The sequence below is a fragment of the Bos indicus x Bos taurus genome, chromosome 2 (genome assembly GCF_003369695.1).
Source record: "Bos indicus x Bos taurus breed Angus x Brahman F1 hybrid chromosome 2, Bos_hybrid_MaternalHap_v2.0, whole genome shotgun sequence".
In the NCBI taxonomy this organism is placed as follows: domain Eukaryota; kingdom Metazoa; phylum Chordata; class Mammalia; order Artiodactyla; family Bovidae; genus Bos; species Bos indicus x Bos taurus.
This window is the reverse complement of record NC_040077.1, coordinates 135,767,119-135,773,087: the sequence shown is the minus strand read 5'-3', so window position 1 is coordinate 135,773,087 and position 5,969 is coordinate 135,767,119.

Sequence of the window (5,969 nt, the reverse complement as noted above, 5' to 3'; positions counted from 1 at the left end):
GCGGACACGCGCATGCGCCTAGTAATCCAGACGGTCTGTAAAACAGACTCTGCAGTTTGTTCAGTTCAGTTCAGTTCAGTCGCTCAGTCGTGTCCGATTCTTTGCGACCCCATGAACCGCAGCACGCCAGGCGTCCCTATTCATCACCAACTGCTAGAGTCTACCCAAACCCACGTCCATTGAGTCGGTGACGCCATCCAACCATCTCATCCTCTGTCGTCCCCTTCTCCTCCTGCCCTCAGTCTTTCCCCATCAGGGTCTTCTCAAATGAGTCAACTCTTCGCAGCAGGTGGCCAAGGTATTGGAGTTTCAGCTTCAACATCGGGCCTTCCAATGAACACCCAGGACTGAGCTCCTGTAGGATGGACTGGTTGGATCTCCTTGCAGTCCAGGGTATTCTCAAGAGTCTTCTGCAAACCCATCAGTTCTTCGAGTTAGAATTGTTCTCATTGTAACCCTTCCTTGGGTTAGGAAGGGTTCCTACACTTCAAACATAAAAGTAACAGCTTGTGCGTGTTCAGCGCTCCCTGTGTGCCAGGCACAGTGTCAGCCGCTTTACGAGCACTGTCTCGTCCTCTCACCATCATACGATGTTTTTCTTCCACTTTGCAGAAGGGAAAACGGAGTTTCAGGGTAAATGAATTGCCCGCTGTCACTCATCTTACAAGCGGTGAAGCAGAGATGTGAACCTAGTTGTGGCTTCAAAGCTGTAGAACCACAGTTACGTTTTCCTATCTTCTGAGCTAAACATTGCCCCTTTGCCTGTTTAGGGAATGTCCAGGGTTAACCTCTGTATCAATGAGGGTGCCTGAAAACAAAAGTCAGCTTGCAGACTTCACCAGCGCCTCTGTGGTGTCTTTCCAACTTTTCAGCACCACCAGGCCATTGACTTTTCTATTGAAAAGCAGAGACATTACTTTGCCAACAAAGGCCGTCTAGTTAAGGCCATGGTTTTTCCAGTGGTCATGTATGGATGTGAGAGTTGGACTGTGAAGAAGGCTGAGTGCCAAAGAATTGATGCTTTTGAACTGTGGTGTTGGAGAAGACTCTTGAGAGTCCCTTGGACTGCAAGGAGATCCAACCAGTCCATTCTGAAGGATATCAGCCCTGGGATTTCCTTGGAAGGAATGATGCTAAAGCTGAAACTCCAGTACTTTGGCCACCTCATACGAAGAGTTGACTCATTGGAAAAGACTCTGATGCTGGGAGGGATTGGGGGCAGGAGGAGAAGGGGATGACAGAGGATGAGATGGCTGGATGGCATCACTGACTCGATGGACGTGAGTCTGAGTGAACTCCAGGAGTTGGTGATGGACAGGGAGGCCTGGCGGGCTGCGATTCATGGGGTCGCAAAGAGTCGGACACGACTGAGCGACTGAACTGAACTGAATAGTTCCTAAGAGTTCTCCTTTCTTCATTTTTGACCCTGTTTATTTTCATGATCCATAGTTTTAACAACACCCTTGCAAAAACCCTGATTTCCTTTGCTCTCTTGTGTTTTTTTCATGTGGATTTTGTAAGAATTTCAACCCTGGATCAATCCATCTGCTCCTTTTCCCTTTGCCGACACCTAAAGAGCCAAGCACAACTGGAGAAAGTACCCAGTGCGACAGGCTGTTCTCTACACACTCATGACTGCCAGCCTAAGAGGCACTGCAACAGACGTCAGTCGGCCAGTTCACTGCTCCTCTCTTCACAGTAGCTAGAGAAACTAAAACGCTCAGCAACAGTTGATGTCACCCTTTCTTTTACAGGAAAATATTAACAATAGCAAATCTGACAGGACACCTCCTGTCTTCTCAATACTAAACATGTAAGTCTCTACTTCTGAGTCTGTCTGTGTTGGAGGTAGTCAGTTGAGACTTGCCATCCATTCCTTTCAGAATCTAAAAAGTTAAAATTTGTACTTCCCAGACTCAGTAGCAGTTGGAATCCCAGGTACAGGTAGGTTGTGCCAGTAGGTAAGATTCGGAAGCCATTGGCCTGCTGATGTTAGCCGATTTTTGCTGGCAAGAAAGGTCATGCAAATGTGGGGTGCTGCAGAGTGATGGCGGAGCCTGGCGGGCTGCCGTCTATGGGTCGCACAGAGTCGGACACGACTGAAGCGACTTAGCAGCAGCTGCAGTGTGCAGTGCATTGTGGCCTGTCTGCAGCTTCCTGAGGGTTCAGAAGCATCTCTGAAATGGGGGCCGCCAAACTCAACGTTCTGGTGCCTGGGAACCAGCGTCTAGTCCCAAATCTAGATCCATGGACACTCGCTGTGGTGATGTGTTTGCTTTTTCAAGTCTTAGAAATCACGTTTCTTTTTTAATGTTTACTTGTATGCATTTATTTGGCTCTGCTGGGTCTCCATGGCTGCTGGGCTTTCTCTCGTTGCGGCAAGCAGGGCCTGCTCTCTGCAGTGGTACTCGAGCTTCTCACTGAGGCGGCTTCTCTGGTTGGGCGGCCAGGCTCCAGGGCTCGCGGGCCCCCGTAGTGCGGCTTCCGGACTCTACAGCACAGGCTTGACAGCCATGATGCACGAGCTTAGTTACCCTGAGGCATGGACATCACACTTATCTTTACCTTTTACCCCATGACAACAAAAATTACCCAGTTACAGAAATTAATCAAAGGCCTAAAAGAGAAGATGAAAATGAATAAACAAATAGTTTTAAAAAAAAAAATCAATCTAAACCCCAGAGGGAATAGAATAAAACGACTTATCTTTCCCCAAAGGTGCTCCAAGTAAGGTGGAGGGCTCAGCCCCAGAGTCTGCTCAGTTGACACTGGGAGCCCTAAAAGGAAGTTCAGGTATGAAAACTAATTCTGGCAGAAAATGGAAAAAATCTGGAAGCCCCTCCAACTTGACCAAGGAGCTATACTTGGGCCCCACACGGAACACCAAGTTTGAAGTTGCTCTGTATTCCAAAGGACTCCAAGGTAAAGGGAAAGAAAAAGAAAATTAAGGTCAAGTTTGTGGGAGGGACGGTGAATTTACACTTAAAAAAGGACACCTGAAGACTCACTGCATCGTGGACAAACCTCGGAGGTTAGGCAGAAGCCGCCTCCCAAGTTCCCATGTTGTAGGACCGTGGATCAGAAAGAGGCAGAGCTCAGGCAGGGAGGGGCCAGCGGGTGAAGGGGCTTCGTGGGGTGAGACTGTTCTTCAGTCCGCTGGGTGCCCGTGGACCACACACTCGAAGCAGGTGGACCGTCTCATAGTCAAGGACACCCGCCGGAGAGTCATCCAAAGGACAGACACCTCCTACATGTCCGGGGAGGGTCAGGTGAACCCAGATTTCCTGCCCTGTGGCTGACAGTCCCCTGGGGGGAGGGAGGTGCGCGCCCTGCCAGGTGGGTCTGTCTGCCTCTACGCACAGGCCGGGCCACGTCAGATAGCTGCTCCTTGGCCACACTTGCTGCCGTGGGATCCTCTCCACCCTCAACCCGACTCCTGCTTGTGGATAGAAAACCAAAATTAAACCCTCTAATGCTTCCCTGGTGGCTCAGATGGTAAAGAATCTGCCTGCAGTGCAGGAGACCTGGGTTTGATCACCGGGTTCGGAAGATCCCTAGAGGAAGGCATGGCAACTCACTCCAGTATTCTTGCCTGGAGAATTCCACGGACACAGGTGCCTGGTGGGCTACAGTCCAACAAACTGCTTGAATCCTAAAAGGACTACAGGCCCGAGTTCACTGAGGGCTCGGGGACCATAGAGCCCCTGGCCCCAGCCCGGAGGAGCACCGGCAGGGCCCGTAGGCATCCCAGGGCTGTCCGTTGGTCCCGCCAGCGACTCAGCCTCCACGCCCAGCTCTGCCCCACAACGGGCATTTTCTCTCCCCTGAAAATCTGAACATTTACTGAATGTTGTTTTATCCTTGGATTACATATTACTCTATTTTCCTAGGTTTGCATTGCAAGTTACAAAAAACACCACTTCTGCAAAAGCAGGTATTCATGCTACAGACTTGGGTTTTTAACTCTCACCTGCTATATCCTGAGTACATGGGCAAAACTCGGGGCTCGCTGTCCCACTACTGGCCACCAACCTGCCCACATCAGCAGGCCTTCCAGCCTGCCATTCCCTTAGTGCACAGAGACCCTGCCCCCCAGCCCCATCACCTCCTGCTTTACTGGCCAAGGGCTGACTTGGGGGAGCCAACACAGTGCCAAGCACAGCCATGTCTTGCCCCTTGGAACCCACATCTAGAAGGCAGAAATCCCACCCAAGTGAAGCCAATAAACCATCAAGCGTGCCTCCCAGAGCCTCGTGAAGGGCACCAACAGGGGCGCCTAAGGCGGTGACTTCCCGACCACGGGCACAATCGTCCCCTGGACTGAATGCTCCCGGGGAGACAGTGGGCACGCAGAGTCACCCCTAGAGAGAAGTCTGAGCGCTCAGAGCTCAGCTCCTCTGTTTAGAGCCACCAGGGGCACTCACAGAGCCCTTCCAGACTTGGTCTTAAGTGTGTAAATGCTGCCCATTCCCAAAAATAGCTCTGATGTGAAAGAACCTAATGGACAGTAATGAAGGGAGTGCCAACAAGTAAGTATAACTTGTTTTCCTTTTTCTCACTGAGTGCAAGAGTTTTTAAAAAACAATGGTGCTAACTGAACGAGAACCTTCAAAGATGGACAAGTCTCAGGACAAGTGGTGGCTCTGATGGTAAAGAACCTGCCTGCAATGCAGGAGACCCAGATTCCATCCCTGGGTTGGGAAGATCCCCAGGAGAAGGGAATGCATACCCACTCTAGTATTCTTGCCTGGAGACTTCCATGGGCAGAGCAGCCTGGCAGGCTACAGTCCATGGGGCCACAGAGTTGGACACCACTGAGTGACTTTCACTTTTTCTCAGCATAAGCTTGTCAACAGGGAGAGCTGGCAGCCTGCAGTTAGGGTCACAGCGTTTCCTCGGGGATGTGCCTCTTGGCAAAGCCGGGGCTGCGCTCACCGCACGGCCCTCAGGGGAGGAGCCTTTCTGAGACACCAGAGCCCATCACCTCCACGAGGAGACCAGGACTCAGCGGGCGGCTCCCCACAAGTGCTTAGAAGGTGTCACTCGCTCAGCCGTGTCCAACTCTTTGTGGCCCCATGGACTGTAGCCCACCAGACTCCTCTGTCCATAGGATTCTCCAGGCAAGAACACTGGAGTGGGTTGCCATTTCTTTCTCCGGGGGATCTTCCCAATCCAGGGATCGAAGCTGGGTCTCCTGCATTGCAGGCGGATTCTTTACCATCTGAGCCCCCAGGGAAGCCCACAAGTGCTCAGAGTTGTTCCTGATTCAGGTTCTGGGGCTTCTGAGGAGGGGGGCATGGGGCAGGTGTGCTGGGAGAGCTTTGGGACTTCATGGGGGGCTGGCTCTGGTGGGGGTGAGTCCTGGACCCCAAGCATCAGTGCCCAGCTGTGCCGCTGACACAGAAATACCTGTTTCTGCCCCATGGTGCCCACCAGTGTTTTCCTTGCCGCTGGGAAGAAGTGGGCACAGGGGCAGAGGTGCAGCAGCACCAGCACCCAGTGCCTTCTGCTGGAATGACCTCCAGGGCCCCTCGAAGCTGCCGATTGATCTGCACATGTGCAGAGAACATTTGTAGTTTATTCCAAGCTGCAAGAATGCCAGTGTGAAAGCAGCTTTCCACACCGTGTCTCTGCTCCTTTTGCTTGGAACGCTTCTGAGCTTTGCCCTGAGAACCACCATCCCTCGTGGCCCAAGAATCTAAAGCAGCTGAGTTGACCTTAAAGTGCCTGGTCCACACCCCAAGGGCAAGGATGACCTTGACATCCACAGGCCAGGGTCACGCTCATAAGAACCTTGTGAGTCTTAGGGAGCAGACCTGTCATGGCAGTCTGATCGCAGGTTGGGAAAGAATTTTCAGACACGGAGCATTTTCGAAGGGAGTGAGTTTATTAAGAGCAAGGAGCAAAGATAAGGAAGGTGCTGTAAGCACAGTGGCCCGGCCTCCCGACAGGCCAGGGAGAGCCGAGGG